The following is a 21,587-nucleotide window of genomic DNA, read 5'->3' as shown; positions in this document are numbered from 1 at the left end:
TCAGCAGCTAGTGCACAGCCGGTCGTGTCCAAGTCGGTACTGCCCAAAATCGACCTTCCGAAATTTGATGGGAACCAGACTCAATGGTCAGTGTTTCATGAACTATTTGAGGCATTGGTACATGACAACAAGAGTTTGAACGATCAGCAGAAGGTCCAATATCTTGTAAGTAGACTTACTGGACAAGCAGCAAATATTCGTCATCATTTGTCACCATTGGCTAACAATTATCAAATAATTTGGCAGGCATTATTGACCCACTATAACGATCCACAGGCACAAGTCGATGCCTATTTTAAACAAATTTTTGAATTTCGTCCAATAAAATCAGAATCAAAGGCAGGTTGTATTGCGATTTTGGATGGGTTTTGCTGTTCAATCAATGCAGTAAAGAGATTGCGACTCACTGATTTGTCAGACTCGATATTCCTCTATCATGGCTTGAGATTGCTGGATCCAAGTTCTCGTAAAAATTTTGAATCGGCCGTCCGTGACAAGGCTATGCCAACTTATACCGATTATGTCAAATTCATTGAAAAGCAAATTAAGACTCTTCCTTCTGATGAGAAACAGACTGAATCGTTTAATATGAGGCACGAAAAGGATAATAAATCAAAGTTGTTTGTGGTTCAATCTAATGATTCATCTAACGATGTATTTAGTAAAAATCAAAATTGTCTGAAGTGCTCAAAACCGGGTCATAGGTCAGTAGATTGTGCAAGTTTCTTGAAAATGACTCCTTGGGATCGTTATTGTTTGCTTAAAAAAAAGTTTTGTTGTTTTCGTTGTCTTAATGTGGATCATTTGAGTAGAGATTGTCGTAGTAAAACTCAGTGTGCTCAATATCAAGAATCTCATCATTCTTTATTGCACTTTTCCAGATCAAGTTCCAATGAAGGTTTTGCGTCCTCGTTGAACTCCAAGGCAGGTGGCACATCACCTATTAGTTGTTGTTCTACATCCAACGATGTAGAAAATTCGACCGTTGTGTTGTCCACCGTCACTGCACATGTTCGAGATTGTAATGATCAGCTTTGTGATGTTCGTTTCTTGGTTGACACCGGGAGTCAGTGTCATTTTGTTACAGCCAAATTGTGTCGGCGTTTGAGACCACCATTTCAGCCCATGAAAACCGTTGTTCATGGATTCGGTGGTGGTACTAGTGAAGTTCGAGGTCGTACTTGTGTGTCAATTCAGTCGAAGTTGGATCCTACCATCAAGTTTTCGATGGATGCCACAGTGGTAGATAAAATCATCGACAAGTTGCCTTCTTGTGAAATCGACAGATCCAAACTTCATCATCTTGAAAATCTCACACTGGCTGACGACAAATTCTACCTTCCTAGTAGAATAGATGGCATCATTGGTGCGGAGTTAGTTCCTCACTTGCTACGTGGGAGTCCTAGTATAGGTGAATCACATGAATGGATGACTGTTAATAGTGTCTTTGGTCACATTCTGATGGGGAGAGCGCCGATTCTCACTTCAACAACGAATGTGTCGAATTGTTTTACAGCCATCTGTAGTCCATTCGTTAGTAGTCCATCGTTGGATAGTTTTGTGGAACGTTTTTGGGAGTTGGAATCGTGCCCTGCACCAAGCTGTCAACTGAAACCGGAAGAGTTGGAGTGTGAGGTAAATTTTCGGAAGTCTGTACATCGTGTGAATTCTGGTCGTTTTGTTGTTGCCTTGTCATTTGTGGAGCCGCCCAGCAGCTTGGGAGATTCGTATGCTGTCGCCGAACGCAGACTGCTGACTTTGAAGAGACGTCTAGAGCTTGACAGCAATACTTGTATTCCATATCATGAAATATTGATTGATTACCTACGTCAGGGTCACATGTCGTTTGTAGCAGATCAGACAGACCGAGGTGGTTACTACATACCGCATCACGCCATCGTGAGAGCAAGCAGCACTACCACGCCCATCCGAATTGTATTTGATGCTGGTTCCAGAACATCATCGGGTTTGTCATTGAACCAGGTTCTTCATGCTGGTCCCAAATTGCAGACTGACATTTATGTTTTGTTAATTAATTTTCGTTTGATCCCAATCGCACTAACTGCCGACATTAAACAAATGTATCGACAGATATTAGTGGAGGATTCCTGCCATCGTTTCCAGCGTGTATTGTGGAGATTTTCGCCGGAGGATCCAATCAAAATTTATCAGCTCAATTGTGTTGTTTTTGGTGTTTCAAGCTCTCCATATTTGGCGCTTCGCACCATCCACCAGCTTGTAGAGGAGGATGGAAATCGTTTTCCAGCATCCAAGGCGAGAATACCAAGAGACATGCTGATGGACGACTTAGTTACATCTGTCGCCACAGAGTCAGAGGCCGCGGAGCTGTATCGTCAGTCCAAGCAGCTGTTTGAGGGAGGAGGTTTCTTGCTCACAAAGTGGACTTCAAATTCACCATCAATGTTGGAGAAATTCTCGGAGGAAGAGAAATCGTTTTTGTACAAGGATTTTGAAGCAGACAACTCCTTGGCTATCTTGGGATTGAATTGGCAACCTAGTACTGATCTGTTTCAGTTTTCAGTCAAGAGTGGTGAGGTCGTCGCTACTAAGCGTTCCATTCTGTCAGTGATGGCTCATATCTATGATCCACTTGGTCTCTTGTCACCGTTTAAATTATTTCTAAAATGTCTTGTCCAGAAACTGTGGGAATTGGGAGTGGATTGGGACGAGAAGCCGCCTGAGTCTATCTGCACTATTTGGGAGAATTGTCGAAAAGAGTTGCCTCTATTATTGAAATTTGCTGTTCCACGTCACATTGGTTTGTTTCAGAATTCTCACATCAGTTTGATTGGTTTTTGTGACGCATCATTGTCTGGTTATGGTGCAGTTATCTATGTGAAGTCGCAGAAGGAGAGCGAGGAGCCAAGAGTTGTATTATTGTGTTCAAAGTCCAAGGTAGCACCATCTAAAGTTGTTTCAATACCTCGTTTGGAGTTGTGTGCGGCACTCTTGTTGGCAGAACTCATGAATTCAGTAGTCACTATTATTAGTGAACGTTGTCATGTGTCTCGTATTGTCGCACTCTCTGATTCGACAGTCACCTTGTGTTGGATTAATGCTCCATCCGCGAAATTGCAAACTTTTGTTGGTAATCGCGTCGCAAAAATACAGGATTATAGTGTCTTTTGAGAACCTGAATTCTCAGACAACTATAATTAAGTTTGGAAATCATGTGAGACCCCGATGGTGGAGGGGTTAGTGAGATTTCTAGCACTATTCTAGTGGTGAGGAATCCGAAATAAAAATCATTTGATGATTGATTGCCTCTATATTAAATATTTAAATTCAAACAACACTCTACAATAAATACTTTCTTCAATTAAAGATTATCTTTGTCTTTAAGAGACCAAATTAAATTGTATTTACGTCTTTAAGAGACCAAATTTACGTCTTTAAGAGACCAAAATTTAAGGGACACATTGAATTCTGGTGGGGAAAGATCAAGTACTCATCTTGTAGTTGTCGTCGCGATGTCCGGAGTCCCTGGCGGAGATGGATGAAGGGTGAAGATGATTAGTCGTCCTCCAGGAATGTTCAGGCGTCGCGGCAACAGATCCAAAAGGGAGTTAGTCTTGTTCTCTCCTCATCAGCATTCAATGACGTGAGATTCCATCCATGGTTGGAAGAAGTCGCCGGCCCTTTTACAATGGAAATTCTCAGCCCGATACAGAAACCTGATGACAAATTTACAACAGAATTAGAAACATAATAATTACCAATATCTAATAGGATTTGTCACGTTATTCTTTATATTTAAATAATGATTAGCCTCCTGCTTGGCATCAGTCGGTAGAGCATGAAATATTTGATATAATTGTAAAATTTAGGTCGTGGTTTTTTAATAGTACATAGTCTCATAAAAGTCTTTATAGGCCCAGATATGAGCTTCCCCTATAACTCTTGTAATTCATTAAAAAATGAATATATATAAATATGATACTTATACTATAGTGTTGAGGAAATAAAATAAATTGCACACCATGGACAATTTGATACATATATTAACAAATAAGGCAAAAAATAGATCAAGGCAAAAATATAAAGAGCGATAAAAATATAAAATATAAAAATAGAACAATAATTGAAATCAGTAAAGTATCACAGGCTAAACATTATACTCTAGATTTATAGCACGAAACATTACCATGTGCCTTTATTTTAAAATCATATGCATCCTTTTGCATGTAGCCGTGATATGAGCTTGCTAATACTTGTCGACCTGGACAATTCTATTCAAAATATGTTCCTTAAGATCGACTTGATAAATTGGCAACTAATAATCCAAATATATATATTACATTCTCTGATATCTAATAGATTTCTTCGTATTGAATATATATTTTATCTCAGGGTGCAAGATTCGGCACCTGATGGAATAAGTAGAGCAACTCATCTAGTGAATTAGAGCTACAACAAATTATTGCAAATTATTGCAAAATTAAAGATCATACGCATATGTTTTAATAGCCTAGATTTTATACTTCTTTGGTTTATTAGAATTTTCTGAAATGTACTGATTCATTTATTCCTTTGATAGAATACCTTTAATACTATATTTACTTGTGCAAGTATTTTTTTTTTTAAATTCTTAATTTATAAGAAAACCCTTTCGACAAGCTAGCTTTGATTATTAGGTAATTCGAAGCACTAAGGGCGCCCATCACTAATTCAATATTTCTCACTCACGTGTTGAAATCTTCTTATAAGCCGTCGATGTCGATCCAACTCCTGGTGGTCCTGGAATATGGTAGCCGGAATCGTCTCTTCCAAGGGGTTACAAAAATTATTTGAAATTGAAAATGACTTCTGCTTTATAAGAGCATCACAAAGTCTTTTAAGAAATTTAATAATTCAGTCTAACTTTAGCTTTTACAAGTTATAGCAAGGTATTACGCTCTAAAATATTTAGGGTCCTCTCATGATGGCATTTGGCAGGCAAGTGATGATTCTCCTTTCTCAATTTTACAATTCTTATTTCCGACTTTCAAATTTACATAAAATTTGAATATCCTAGTCCTCCGCCATTTGAGGTTCAAATAGATCGTACTAAAATATTAAATTATTACTTATGTTGTATGTTTAATAATTTCTTTGCCTTCAGGCCATATCTATAACATAGACTATACAATGATTTTACATAAATCCCAATCGTTTATAGAAATATATATAAATATTTTTTGAATTGGCATACTATTGCCGCCTATTAACTGCCATTATGCGATTGGTGCATGCAAATTGTTTCAGTATTCATGCGCTTGGTAACCTCCTATTTCCTGAATACATTTAATTATTTTTATTAGGTTTTTTAAGTATGCTCTCTACATGCTAGTTAATATTCTATATACTAATATTTATTTCATGCTTCCTAATAGTTAGCCACGTGACCATTTGTTCTTTCAAATTGCATACCGTTTTGCTGCAATAGATCTCTGCCAAGGGGTTTGGTCAGATTCTACGTTGCTTGACTCAGTCGATCGTTAGGTCGCCGATCACTGAATGTTTATACCTAACCTCAATCTTCAAAAATTTTATAATAATATTATTTATTAGCAAAAAATTATTCCAATTCCTTTTTAGGTTATTGTACCGTTTAGCCAGAACAAGCTGATGCTATCTAATCTTTATTGTTATCTCATTGGCGATATTAGCCAGTTATTTTATTCAGACCTATTAGTACTTCAGCTAGGGATGCTATCTAATCTTTATTGTTATCTCATTGGCGATATTAGCCAGTTATTTTATTCAGACCTATTAGTACTTCAGCTAGGGATTTTTACATCTACCCAAATTTCAAATACTTTACAGATTGTATTCAATTGATGATTTAGGTAGATCATCAAATAAATACAATTCACCACTTCCTATAAGGAAATAAATAATATTATTAACATACATAAATCGAACACTTATAAATCATATTCAATGACAATAATGAAAATACTCACCCAAAATGGGTATTGGAGATGCGAAGTATAGAGGGAATCAATCGTCATCCTAATTCATCCCATTATTATATTCTATAAGGGGGACTTTACTTCTAAATATTACTCTTACATTAAATGTCTGATTTACTTGGACAATCAATCTCCTGGAGAGAATGAGAATGTACCCCCAAACGGAAACATATTACTGGAAATTGTAAGAAAATCTCAAGAAACAGTTGACACTATGACAGCTGGGATTAGAATGATCGCTCTTCTAGTTTTCAGAGGCTTCCAGACTGATCAGTTTTGCCATCATCATTTAAAATATTTACCCGATCGCCTGTGAATTTCTCTTCGCCCACTCTCTTTCTTCTCAGTAAATAAGGAAGGTGATACGTTCAAGCAAGAAGGAAACTAGGAGAGAAAAGTTATTTCCCTCTTGCAAGTTTAGAACTATGGGATTGATTCAGCATACTTCTGGCGTCTAGATCGTCTGTTCTAGATCGAGAACAGATAATTCCAAGTGGGATCGTGGGAACCAAGGACTTTAATAAGATTCTGATCATAATTATAATGATTTTAGAAATGCTGGCTAAGTTGCCAATGAACAAGAATAAATTTACTATCTTCATGGGAACTGAAAACTACTAACTTAACATAGAATAAATTCCATTTAATAACTCAAAATTTTGGTACAGATTCTCCCCCCGTTAAAGGAAAGTTGGACGCCAATGAAAAAAAACTACCAAAATTTTGAATAGGTGAGCGCGCCAATTGAAAGGGTGTGGGGAGAATCCACAGCATTTGGAGTCAGTCGAAACTAAGAAAAGCGCGGGCCCAGCGCAATCTAGCGTCGTTGACTGGTTTTCCGAGCAAACACTTACTACTACTACAAGTCATGAAGGTTGTGAGAGAGAGTGTGCGAGAGTAACTTACGTCGAACGCAGTCAGAGAAAATTGGATTGACTCTGTCTGGATCCTATTCTCTCTGAACGGAGCTAGCCATTCGAAGTCAACATTACACAAAATACTCATTTAACGATATCATAATATCAACAAAATTATCATGAAACCTTACTAGAACAATGAACTAGCCTACTCTGAGAATTATCGATATATCAAGCTTTTCATTCAATACTTAATCTAGTTACACATTAACACTACTAACCTATTTCTATATTGCCAATGAATACTATAGTACGTGAATAAAATACTACAACCTAACTGAATAATCCTACTTGAGACACAATAATAAACTGATTATGCCTTATTCACAACAATATAGTTTAATTGATTATATATAAAAACTTGATATTATATAAGATTATACTTCAATTACGATTATTATAATAATTCTACTTATTTATCCTATAAATAAGTACTCTTGAAAAAATTCAAAGTAGACTCATCATGTGTTCCACTCCACGGAAATCTTTAGTAATAGGCGAAAGATTTATTCGACTTTGAAGTGGAACCAGAGCTTATCTTCCTAATATTCTTATCACTATAATCATGGCCAAGAACTTATATTACTACCTAGGAAATTTCTCTCTTGTTTATAGTCGACTTTCAATTATTACAACTTCAAAGACATGATACAACAGTCACGAAATACAGTCACAGTTACAGTTACAGTCACGAAATTCAGATGCGTCCACCTGATTTCTTATGTGTCTCCTGTATTAATGCTCTTATCTAATTTCAATTGTGATACATGTGCACGTCGTATGAATGTATTTCCATCCATGGAAAATAACTTTACAGATACCGGTGAAATCCATTCTTTTATTATGAATGGGCCAGACCATTTTTGTGCTAACTTTGCCGAAATTTTATCAGCAGCTCTACTTATTGGATTAGCTTTTAGAAAAACTCTATCATTAGTTTTGAAAGGGATTCTACTTCTTTGTAAGTCAAATCTTTCCTTCACTTTACTCTGCGATTTCAAGAGGTTTTCATGAGCTTGTTTCCACAATTTTCTCGTATTTTCACTGAATTTCTGGGGCAGTATTTCATCTATTACCCATATATTCGTGAGTGGGTGAGTTGGTTTATGCCTGAATATCAACTCATAAGGGGTATACTTACTACTTTCATGTAAGCTGCAATTAAATGCTAGAGGTAACCAACTGAGTGGTAAATCCTATTTTGTGTGGTCATGAGAAGAGAATGCAATAAGTGCAGATTTCAAATTCCTATGTACTCTTTCAACAGCGTTGGATTGAGGGTGGTATGGAGTACACGTGACATGTAAAATGCCTCTTTGAAAACAAAACTTATTGAATATATTAGATTTGAATTGTGGTCCATTGTCTGACACTATTATTTTAGGTACACCGAAATTAGTGAAAATCCTTTGCAGTTCATTGCAAACGGTATTAGCATCGGCTTCTCTGACTGCAATCAGCCAGCAATACTTACTAAAAGTATCGAGACAGCAAAAAATCATGCAATTACCTTTAGAAGATCTTGGGAGTTTTCCTACAAAATCTATAAATAATTTCTCCATTGGGTAAGAAGCAACACTGGAAGCCATATAGCCATAATTAGCCTTCTGTGCTGGTTTAGATAATGCACATATTTTACAGTTCTTAATAAATACTCCTACATCTTTAGATATTCCTTTCCAAGTGAAAACCTGTTTAATTTTATTCAAAGTTTTTGTATATCCTAGATGAGCGCCAAACAAATATTCGTGGTAATACTTGCAAACCATAGGTTTTAGAACTTGGGGAAGTACTATTTTTGGTTCAGTTGAATTTCGAACATTGCATACTAGAATTCCCTTTTTTATTTGATACGGAAAAATATCATTACCAGCACTCGCTGATTGCATTAGCTCCTTCACAAATTCGTCCTGCTTCTGATAGGTTGAAATATCAGTGAAACTGAGTGGGAAATCTACTAAATTTATACTACATAAATTATGTTCTATTACTTCGAGAGGAGAGTCTTCAAACATACGACTTAAGCAATCGGCGACCTTATTGTCAACGCCTTTCACATGCTCTGTAGTAAACTGAAAGGCAGATAACCTTAGAACCCATCTCCCTATCCTACCAAGTTGCTTTGGGTGGTTCAAGACAAATTGCAGTGCATTACAATCAGTTCTCAGAATGAATTTTGTATGTTCAAGGAAATATTTGAATTTCTCAACTCCATAAAGTGCAGCTAAAGTTTCCTTTTCATAGGTGGAATATTTTCGTTCTAATGGTGATAGGGTGCGTGATGCATAAGCGATTGGGGCAAAAGCTCCATCTTGCATCTGACCCAATACACATCCTATTGCAATTGAAGAAGCATCAGTGCTCAAAATAAACTTCTCATTGAAATCAGCCATTTTTAGAAGCGGAGGCTGTGACAGAATCTGTTTTAGTTTATCAAACGATTTTTGACATTCATCATTCCATATGAATTTCGCATTTTTCTTCCTCAATGCATTCAATGGGGCTGAAATCTGTGCTAAGTTGGGGATAAACTTAGAGAAAAACTGCACCATTCCCAAGAATCGTTCAATTCCTTCCACTTTAGTTGGAACAGGAAAATTAACAATTGGTTTTGTTCTTTCTGGTCGATTGAAATACTATTATGAGAAACCAAATGACCTAAGAAATTGATCTTGTTAGCAGCAAAGTTACATTTCTGAGGGTTAACTGTCAGGTTTGACCGTTTTAAATAATGAAAACATTCGTGAAGATTTCCCAATGGAGCTGACTGTAACTCTATTACCTTATTTAGGCGACGATAATCAATGCACAAACGATAAGAATTTGGAGTTGGTTTGAGCACCAATAAACAAGGTGACGAGTACTGCGATGTAGAGGGTTTAATTATATCTTCATCTAGTAGCTGTTGAATCTTTTTTCTTAGATATTCTAACTTCATTGGATTCATAGAATACGGTTGAGATCTGACAACCTTGTTGGATGTTAATTTAATATCATATTTTATTAGATCGGTTGATCCAATTTTCTCAGTCAGAACATCTGCGTGTTTACTGATCAATTTCTCTACACTACTCCTATCAAAATAACTCAAATGCGATAAGTCCATTGGAGCCAGTCTCTTCATGATATTATGAACTTGAATTTCGGAATTGTTAGAAAAATCTTTATTAATTAAAGGAAATTCCAAGTGAGGACTGAAGTCAAAGAAAAAGTTTCTTCTTATTAAATTCACTAGGATCTGAGAGTGCTCTATGAAGTCACATCCCAAAATTATTTCAACTGGCAAGTTATCAGCAATTAAAAATCGGAATTTCCATGAGAATATTCCTATTTTAATTTTCAAAATGCACGACGTATTCATAACTAATTTAGAAGAGTTTGCAGTCGAACAAATAACTTGATCTTCAATGATCTCAATTTCTTAAAGTTTATTACTGCTAATTATTTCCTGAAGTGTGGAGGCTTTTAATATTGAAAACGCTGAACCAGAGTCAACTAGACATTGGAATGTAGTTTCACCATTATTGAAATTCGCTGGTACAAAGGGAAGAGCTTTGTTAGAATAAATCATCCCACACACTTTATTTCCAGATTTTCTTTGCAAATTTTGAATGAAACGTTTCTTAGAATAAGAAATTTTATTTTTCAATGATTTCAATTTTGATTGTTTTTCTACTTTATTTACTTTTGACACTGAGTTTTCTTTGTTGATGAGGCTAGGTTGAAGTTTAAATTCTTGGTGCAATTTCTTGCAATGTGATTGGGTCCATTGCATTTATAGCATACAAATCCCTGCCTGTGTCCTCTGTTGGGATAGTTATTTATGGGTCTTTTTTCAAATTGAGGTGTATTGTTATTATTCCTAGTAGTCCTATAGAAAGCATCTCTCTCGATATCTGCAAAATGTAAATTTTGTGCCTGGATACAGATTTCATCTAATTGGGCTAGAGTTGTAGGTTTGTTCATGAAAATTAACCTTGACCTTTCGTGAGGACTCAGACCACTTAATATTGTAGATACGACTTCAGCTTCTGATCTTTCCAATCTCAATAGCAAAGTACTCTCTTTTATCGACACCACGTAAGCTGATATAGGCTCAACCGGCGCTTGCAGTCGATAAAATCGATCTTTGACTATTGTTGACATAAGTCTCTGTGGTACAAAATAGTTCAGAACCTCCTGGTGGAATTTATCAAAAGAGTGACTTGAATTGATCGCCATAGTGATTTTATCGCATAGAGGCCCAACTGTGAATGGCACTAATAGTTTTAGCATCTGGCCGTCATCTATTTGAGAGAATGACTGAATTTTTAGCGCAATTGTTGGAAATGATAACAAATCATGAATGTTCAGACCATCAGTAGGTTGACTAAATTTTCAGTCAAAGATTCAATGGGGTTATGTATTTTTGAATACATTGAATGTTGTACCTGATTTTGATTTTGACTCAAAATTATATTATTTTCAGGGCCTGCAGCTGCATTCACCTCTCCAGTTGGCGAATTTATTATGTTCACAGAAGGTATATTCAATAGTTTACTTGTACCTGGTTGATTTGAAACTACAACATTTGATGTACTGGGAAATGAGAATGCACTAGGCGATTTCATATTAGCTGGAGAAGGAGGCCTACTCTTAACTTGTTTACTTTGCAAATCTACAGTACGAGCCATGATAGAAGGCAACATATTTATCATTTCATACAACAAGGTCAATGATTTTCCTTGTTTATCTGGTGTTATTGTTGGAAAGGCTTTCAAAGATTGTTCAATCACTGAAATGAAATGAAGAATCTTCGATTCTAATTTCACAATTTCTTTTCTAGTCAGCTCCGACATGGATTCAAGTTCTTCCAATAAATATAGAATTCGAGAGCTAATTTCTTTTATTGTGCTATGAGATCTTAACGTTTCATAGGACACTTGTCTACATTCAGTGAGGTCAGCGATCTTTTGTCTAAACAAAGTTCTCAGACAATCAACCATCTGACTTTGCATTTCCGATCTATCTAAACCTAGGATTTCCAATTCGAACAGAAGTTCATCTTTTACTAATACATCTGGGTTAATTTTATGAGACAAAAATGAATTAATTACACGGTTACTTGTGAATGCCGTTTTCACTATCTCCAGTGTAACCGCCATGTTAACCTATTATAATCAAATCTACTAATTATTAATACTTATTACTCCTTCACAATTGAAAAGCTTGATAATTCAATATCACTTAAATTTTTCCTACTTTAGATAAAATTAATGGAACCTGATAGTCTGGAACCTGCTACTCATTAAACCACTTAAAAATTTCATTAATTTAATAATATTCCATCAGAATTCAATTTTCCCATTTCAAATTTAAATTTCCAATTCCAACACAAAAATAGAACCAGAAAATTCACTAATTAACTGTACGTTCTGCTACCAATTTTATAGTGTCTTTTGAGAACCTGAATTCTCAGACAACTATAATTAAGTTTGGAAATCATGCGAGACCCCGATGGTGGAGGGGTTAGTGAAATTTCTAGCACTATTCTAGTGGTGAGGAATCCGAAATAAAAATCATTTGACGATTGATTGCCTCTATATTAAATATTTAAATTCAAACAACACTTTACAATAAATACTTTCTTCAATTAAAGATTATCTTTGTCTTTAAGAGACCAAATTTAATTGTATTTATGTCTTTAAGAGACCAAATTTACGTCTTTAAGAGACCAAAATTTGAGGGACACATTGAATTCTGGTGGGGAAAGATCAAGTACTCATCTTGTAGTTGTCGTCGCGATGTCCGGAGTCCCTGGTGGAGATGGATGAAGGGTGAAGATGATTAGTCGTCCTCCAGGAATGTTCAGTCGTCGCGGCAACAGATCCGAAAGGGAGTTAGTCTTGTTCTCTCCTAATCAGCGTTCAATGACGTACAAATCCATCCATGGTTGGAAGAAGTCGCCGGCCCTTTTACAATGGAAATTCTCAGCCCAATACAGAAACCTGATGACAAATTTACAACAGAATTAGAAACATAATAATTACCAATATCTAATAGGATTGTATTCAATTGATGATCTAGGTAGATCATCAAATAAATACAATTCACCACTTCCTATGAGGAAATAAATAATATTATTAACATACATAAATCGAACACTTATAAATCATATTCAATGACAATAATGGAAATACTCACCCAAAATGGGTATTGGAGATGCGAAGTATAGAGGGAATCCATCGTCATCCTAATTCATCCCATTATTATATTCTATAAGAGGGACTTTACTTCTAAATATTACTCTTACATTAAATGTCCGATTTACTTGGACAATCAATCTCCTGGAGAGAATGAGAATGTACCCCCAAACGAAAACATATTACTGGAAATTGTAAGAAAATCTCAAGAAACAGTTGACACTATGACAGCTGGGATTAGAATGATCGCTCTTCTAGTTTTCAGAGGCTTCCAGACTGATCAGTTTTGCCATCATCATTTAAAATATTTACCTGATCGCCTGTGAGTTTCTCTTCGCCCACTCTCTTTCTCCTCAGTAAATAAGGAAGGTGATACGTTCAAGCAAGAAGGAAACTAGGAGAGAATAGTTATTTCCCTTTTGCAAGTTTGGAACTATGGGATTGATTCAGCATACTTCTGGCGTCTAGATCGTCGTGAGAACAGATAATTCCAAGTGGGATCGTGGGAACCAAGGAATTTAATAAGATTCTGATCATAATTATAATGATTTTAGAAATGCTGGCTAAGTTGCCAATGAACAAGAATAAATTTACTATCTTCATGGGAACTGAAAACTACTAACTTAACATAGAATAAATTCCATTTAATAACTCAAAATTTTGGTACAGGATTCTTGTATACAGGAGTGGATGCATGTTGCCGAAATTGAAAATCCTGCTGACTGTTTGTCTAGAGGTTTATCACCAGTTGAGCTTGTGAACTTTCCGTTGTGGCTCTCAGGTCCATCATGGATAGTAGAGGACGAATGCGATTGGCCCGTCCGAACTCAAATGGAAGAGATTGTGGATCCACCGGAGGCGAAAAAACCGTCAGTGTTGACAGTCACAAAATCTCCTGATTGTAACAGCAATGCAGTATATTCATTGATTGGTCGTTGTTCGGATTATGGTCGTCTTTTGAGAATTGTAATTCTTGTTTTCAAATTCTTACGAATCTTACCCCAATCAGAAGAATCAGATTTCGATGTTGCTGAGAGGTATCCATGTAAAGTGGTACAGAAGATACATTTTTCATCTGAATTTGTGCAATTGGAGAAGGGAGAAGATTGTTCTATGCGCCTACGTCGCCTGTCTCCATTCATTGATAAAGGTGTGATTTGCGTCAGCGGTCGTTTGTCTCATGCTGGACTGGAATTTGAGACTTGTCATCAGATGATCTTACCAAAATCCGACGCTTTCGTATCGATGTTGATTGATTATCATCACAAGAAGAACTGTCATGCTGGACCTTCGTTATTGTTGTCCTTGATCAGACAGAAATTCTGGATACTGTCTGCTCGCTCTATTATTGGTATTTGTGTTTTTAAGTGTAATCATTGTTTCCGTGTTCGACCTAGTAATAATGCAATTATTCCGAAAATGGGTGACCTGCCTGCTTGTCGAGTGTCAAAATGCAAACCATTTGAAAATTGTGGTGTGGATTATGCTGGTCCTTTGCATATTACTATGACAAGACGTCGTAATCCTTGTGTTTTGAAAGCCTACATTTGTCTGTTTGTGTGTATGGCAACAAAGGTGGTAGATATTGAGTTGGTATTGGATCAATCAATGCCCATGTTTTTAGCTGCGTTTCGTCATTTTTTGTTATGTCGTGGACCCTGTCGTGTGATGTATTCCGATTGTGGTACTAATTTTGTAGGTGCCAAGGAACAGTTGCAAAAGATATCTCAACTTTTGAATTCGTCCGAGTTTCAAACCACATTGACTAGTCAACTCGCTGAACAGAAGATTGATTGGAAATTCATTCCCCCTGGTTCACCACATTTTGGAGGTCTGTGGGAGGCAAATGTCAAATCTGTAAAGTTGCATCTGTTCCGAGTAATTGGCAATCAACTTCTCACCTATGAGGAATTGAACACTGTATTGATGCAGATTGAAGGTGTCCTAAATTCCTGCCCACTGTGTGTACTGAGTGAGGATCCATGTGAACCGCTGGCTTTAACCCCAGCGCACTTTTTGACTCTAACACCGTTGAAATCGTTTCCCATGCGGGACGTGGACAGTGTCCCTGTGAATCGTCTCACCAGGTATGAATTGATTGGTCAACTTATTCAATCGTTCTGGAACCGATGGAGAAGAGAGTACCTGCACGAACTTCAAAGTTGTAAAAAATGGTTGAAATCTCCCACTTCTAACAGTGTGGGAACGGTTGTGGTAGTAGACCAACCGAACACACCTCCATTGCAGTGGCCACTGGGTGTCATTGAGCAAGTGTTTCCGGGAAGTGACGGCAAGGTTTGAGTGGCGAGTGTTTGCCTGAAAACTGGTATTTATGAAAGACCAGTAACAAAATTGTATCCACTCCCAACTCAATAGTCGTTGTGCTTGTTGCATTTTTCCTTTGTTTTGCTTTTCGGTGTTGGTGTTTTTTTTTTTTGTTCTTTTTGGCATGTCTGGATTTTCCTTTCCTTGGTTTTTTCAGTTTTTGTAACTTGGCTGAAAAATAGTTTTTCAGAGGCGGGGGTATGATTTGGCCAGAGCATTCGAATTGTAGCGCCAAATCCCTGACTACAGTTCTGCCAATAGCAGGCTTGTTGGCACCAGTGCCGACTGTCCAGCTGTTGGCTTGTCGAGAAAAAAAAGCCCCAGTCATTCTTGTTTCGTTGTTCAGTCGTTCTTGTCTTGTCACCCCATTGTTGTACAAGATCAAATTTGTATCTTGTCATGTAATTTTGATCGGAAATTTCTTGTAGATAATTGTTTGAGTGTAGTATGTGTGAATTATGAGTATAACAGCGTAAATAGTGTTAAATTGAATTAATTTGAATCGGATTTGAATTTATAAAGAATCAGTTTGAGCTTTGTTCAAAATACAATACAGAGCCTGCAAGTTGAACGTGAAAAGGCTGCCCGGAAGCAAACCTGTCTTTTTCCCAGATTTCATTCCTCCCTGAATGTGACCAAAACACCTAATAAAGGCTTCGAAGGGCAAGTAGACAAAATTGGATTAAATCTGGTGAGTTTTCGCTTTTTTTATTGTTCATTAATGCAGAGTTTAACTGTACAAATAACCTGGCTCAAATTGGAGATTAAATTTTACCCCTCATTTGTATTTGATTATTCGAATAGTAAATTACAGTCCTCTGGTAGCTCTAGCCTGAGCTTTGTTCAGAACAGTCTACTTGAGTTATTATTCAGTTCAAGACCAAATTCGAATCTTTATAATCAGAGAGATCTGGATAAGTATAAAAAAATCCTTACAATTACAGGCATACATTCAGATTGAAGAGGGTATGTTAAATGAAATCAGGGAATTAAATCGCGAATGATTCAGAAGTTATTTCCCAGTAAAAGAGTTAGTAAAAAGAAGGGATGGGTTTTATTGAAATTTGAAAAAAAATAATTCTCATGATAGAATTTATCAATACTTTGATAATTTTGACGAATTAGTGGAAAGATTAAATCTACTCTATTCCTCAAAAGCTTCTGGCAACACTGGACATGATGTTGAGATTGCATCTATAATTGAAGAGCTAAAAGGAGCAAAACTAATTGTTTAGTGTTACGATGACTTTGCATCGATTCGGTTGGATTGATACACCTAGTAGTGCTAATCTTACATGCGATATTGACTCGATAACACAGAAAATAATCAAATCGATAAATCAGCAAGGAATCAGTGAAGCTGTGAAATTTCATTCAGATTCACAAATAACCAAACTCGTTTCGGAGAATACTAAGAATATCGGTGTGAGCATAATTGAAAGAGAACATATTCTCAGTTCATTACAAAATTTTAGTGGCAATATTGATAAAGCTATTGCAGAGAGAACTCCAACTTTAGAATCTGTTCTGAGAGAAGTGAAAACTTCAACAGACAGCTTTTCATCCCAGTTGGACAGTATTAACAATGATAAAGTTAATAAAGGTTATTTAGATGAGAAATTAGAAGCCATATCAGATAAAATCAAGAATTTGGAGATGTTGGACAGAAACTACCTCAATACTAAATTAAAACAGCTTAGTACAGAAATTTTTACTAAAGTAAATGGAACACACCCATTGCCAATTGATAAGCAATATTTAGAATCCACTTTGCAGAAATTGACTAGTTCTTCATTAACAAAGGAAGAGTTTGAAAAACGATTATCTGATATGGCAAGTGCAATAAAAGCTAATATTATGGATGGTATTGAACAATTCATTACAAAAGATGCTATTGCTATTCTGATTAATCAAATTGCAGACAAGTATTCAACTAAAAATGATATAGGAGATTTTATTAAGAAAAATGAGATGGAAGTCGCTGTGAAAAGTGTTCGTGATGAAATAGCTGAGGCAATTAAAAATTCGGAAGAGGGGTCTGTTATGAGACTGCAATGTTCGGCTGCATTCATACATTATCTTAATTCATTCATCCATAAGATAGCTTACGATATTGTGAGCAGATACACATGCGTCAGCTTTAATATGAATTGGATAGAAGCTAAGCAACATAACCTTTCCGAAAATCAGGTTGCTGAAATTATAACTACAAAAATGGGTTTAGCCCAGTATAAAGGGTTTGTATTGTCTCCGAAAACATAAAATCTTGTGAAAAGATAACACTTGGCATATGAGAGAGAGAAATTTGAAGCACAGTGAACTTCAACGGTTTTCTTGTCTTAAGACAGTTTCATGGTAACTATAGGCGTTGAGTATTAAGATAGCCCGCCCCCCAAGTGAAATAGGTCTGAGAATATGTAAGTATTTTTAGATATGCTAGCTCATTCCAATTATACTTATATATCGCCGGAGAAAACACTTTAACAATAATGACTAGGATGTTTGTACAGCAAAAGAGCTCAATTTTTCACACAAGCATAAACAGTTTGATTGAACTCTTGACTGTCAGTTGGAAACCAAGCATAATATTAGTATAGCACCTGAAGCTTTAGACCTTGCATAAAATTTTCTCAGGTTTATTTAAAACTTTTTGTAGTTGAAATGTTTTGTTAGTATGTTTTAAGTATTCGCTATATATTTAAGGGTGGGGACTCTCCCCCCCGTGGGGCGGTAACCCTATCCCGTAAGCCATAACGGGAAAATAAGAAATAAATAACGGGATCGTATTCTACATATTATTTGAAGAAAAAACTTCTTTACAACTTTTCCTGAGAATGCTTTCCCTTGGAGTTACAGTGGTTTGAAAATTTGAATTTTCACCCCTCAAATCCACGGTTTTCCCTTAATAAATCGAAAAGTACACATCAGAAAATGGAGTTTAATGGCTTAAAAGAAAGCTAATTGAAACTGGAAAAAAATCAGCTTTTTTTTGCGGCTATTGGGAAAATAGTTACAGTTCATCAAAGATGGCGCTGTCACTGACAACTCTCATTTTTCACTCTTTACCCCCAATTTTCTCAGAAATGGCAATTTGTACACAAAAAATTGTGGGGACCTTTTTTAAAATATTTAAATTTGCTTCAATTTGAGACCAGTTAAAGGTCTCTAACATTCTTCAAAGGAAAGTTATGACCAAGAAAAAAACTTTTTTTTTTGGCTGGAAGAAAATGGCCTGTGGAAAGCGAGGGAAATTTCCGAACTGAAAATCCAAATAGCAGGTGCTTGAACATATAATTTCACATACTCACACAAATTCTGATGTACTTGCTAAGTACACTTTTTGATCCAGACAATTTTATGTAATTCGAAACGTGCATTTTTTCAACGAATGTTACAGTTTTCCAGAGAAAATAAGAGTGGGAAATGTATTCAGTATACAATAAAATTACACATATGTTTGCCGCCATTTCCACGAGTTTTCCGAAACTTTTTTTCCCCATGTAGGACCCGTGTATCTTATAACATGGCCATTTTTAGCCCTAAATTAAATTTTAATTGCTCCAATTTTGTCCATAAATTTTAAGCTGAGAAGTCTTGTATTGACAAACAAAAATACTAACGACAAAAGAATTTCATGAAAATCAAATGGAATTTAGCACTTTTGCCCTTAAGGGTTGCCCTTTGACCCATAAAATTGCAGGGAAAATTGAATTTATAAAATTTTTGTTCTAATTCTTCAAGTTGCTTCCCATTAAAACAACACTCAAATAAATTTCTATGATAATTTAACGCTACATACACATTTTGCCCTCAAGGGCTGCCCTTTGGGTTTTGGATGATGGAATATATAAGAGTCAAACATTTCAATTCATTTTTTAAATCGCTGCCCTTTTAAACACATGCAGTAAAAATTTTATTGAAATATAACAAAAGTTACCGAATGTTGCCCATAAATGTGCCCTTTTTAACCCTTACGTTGGGCTCATTTTGTATCTCACATTGGTTTTTGACTAATTTTTAATATTTCAAAAAAATTTGGGCCTTTAATTAATTATTTTCGCATTTTTTTTCGAAATTTTATAACTTTTTTTTATTTTACCCATTTTTACCCCTTTTTCAACCCTTTAAGGGTTAAATTCAATTACCCCCGCCTTGAAAACTTATAGCATTTTTCTACACTTCCTAACAAACAATTTGATCTATTAAAGATTAAAATCGAGGCTGTGGTTTTTTATTGTTTCACTTTTCAATATTTACGGTTTCAGGTGCTATACTATATGGATATTATAGAACTTAGATTATTGTAGAGATAAGGATTCACTTTGATATGACAGTATAGTAATAGATTATCAAGCAATAGATGTGAAGAGAGAGAGATAGGGACTTTCTCAATTCACTTTTATCTGTCAGTATAGCATTAGATGTAGAGTGATGGGGAATTTCTCAATTCACTTAAATCTGTCAGTATAGCATTAGATGTAGTGAGAGAGGGAGAGAGAGTAGCATTAGATGTGGAGATAGATGGTGAATTTCTCAATTCACTTTAATCTGTCAGTATAGATGTAGAGAGTGATGGGAAATTTATCAATTCACTTTAATCTGTCAGTATAGATGTGGAGAGGGAATTTTTCCCCTCAAAAAGAAATTATTTTTTCCCTCACTTTCTTCATCCCCCTCATCACCACTGGAGCAGGGGAAGGGTGAATCTATTTCGAGAGAGAGTGAGAGAGAGATATCTCTTTCTCTCTCTTCATCCCCCTCATCACCACTGGAGCAGGGGAAGGGTAAATATATTTTTAGAGAGAGTGAGAGAGAGATATATCTCTTTCTCTCTCTTCATCCCCCTCATCACCACTGGAGCAGGAGAAGGGTAAATCTATTTTTAGAACAGAGAGCCCCCCTCGTCATCACTGAGCAAGGGGAAGGGAAAATCTATTTTCAGAACAGGGGATGGGAGAGGGGCGAGAGGGGGGAGGGATTTCAAGCAAAAAAGTGCGTTTGAAGTATATAAACCCCTCTACTACTTAACACTGTCCCTTTTAGGTAAGAGGAAGGATAGGTCGTAGCTCAACACTGCCATTTGTGGGTGAGGGAGGATAGTCCATAAAAACACTCCCCCTTCAATGTTAAAGGAGGGATAGGCTGTAACTAAACACTGCCCCTTGTAGGAGAGGAAGAAAAGGCCATATCTAAACAGTGCACCTTGTAGGAGAGGGAGGATGTGCTGAAACTTAACACTGCCTCTTCTAGGTAAAGGGAAGGATAGGCTGTAACTTAACACTGCCCCTTGTAGGAGAGGAAGGATAGTTCGTATCTTAACACTGCCCCTCTTCGGTGAAAGGAAGGATGGGCTGTAACTTAACAGTGCCTCTCGTAGATGAGGAATGATAGGCCGTGAATTAACACTGCCCCTTCAATGTGAAAGGAAGGATAGGCTGTTGTAATGATCCCATTACAAGGTAGTTGATTTATTTAAAGTTCCCGCTGAAGCCATCTGGTTTTTCTCCCTTTTAACTCTTTGTGGGAAATTTTCTTTAAATTTGTTGCCAGTCTGCCTTGCCGACTGCTTTGGATGGTAGTTGAGGTTTCGCTCCAACTAAATAAACCTATCAAATCCATTGTTTCAACTGTTTTATTGCCCATCATTCGATTGGTAAATAAATTCCCTTTTACTGCTTTATCCAATAAAGTTCGGTTTAACAAAGTGGTAGAGGGCGCTGGCTGTCTACCTTCCAGGCAATCTAAGTAGCTCCGTTCCTTGTTTGGAAAAGATATAGCTGGCGTCTGTTTTGGCTTGGGTTTTTGAACTCTAACCAATGTAGCTATTTGTGTTGTTAAAGAACAGTTTTTCTTTCTTTTAGTATTTATATTTTTGGCATTTTAACATGCCTAACTCATTTACCAAATTATCCCGTTCACCTAGCTATTAATTTATGTCTCATTGGAGTAAATGCTCGTCTTTGCTAACGTTTGACTTTTGTACAAGCCAAGCTAACCAAACGCGTCTGTTACTTGTTTATTAAATCCGCAAAAGCGGTCCACGACATGGGGATTCACGTTCTCGGCGTACTGTCCGACACTCCACGAGCTGGGCGACATTCTGATTCTGATGTCACGGACGATCTGTTGGACCACGGCTGTACAATGGCATAACCATCTAATTTTCCCGAATGCTGTTGAACTACCAG

General features: G+C 36.4%; 1 protein-coding gene and 1 non-coding gene across 2 annotated transcripts in view; one reads left to right on the top strand and one right to left on the bottom strand.

Annotated features, from left to right (window-relative positions):
* Window positions 1-21,587, top strand: part of LOC111045521 — a 138,955-nt gene that overhangs the window by 40,245 nt on the left and 77,123 nt on the right. The gene's annotated exons all lie outside the window — the stretch shown is intronic.
* On the bottom strand, window positions 7,311-7,428 carry LOC120354306. The gene has a single exon (XR_005572935.1). It is a non-coding gene; the product is annotated as a U5 spliceosomal RNA (small nuclear RNA).

This window comes from Nilaparvata lugens, chromosome 14 (assembly GCF_014356525.2).
Source record: "Nilaparvata lugens isolate BPH chromosome 14, ASM1435652v1, whole genome shotgun sequence".
In the NCBI taxonomy this organism is placed as follows: domain Eukaryota; kingdom Metazoa; phylum Arthropoda; class Insecta; order Hemiptera; family Delphacidae; genus Nilaparvata; species Nilaparvata lugens.
This window is presented reverse-complemented; position numbering and strand designations above follow the sequence as displayed.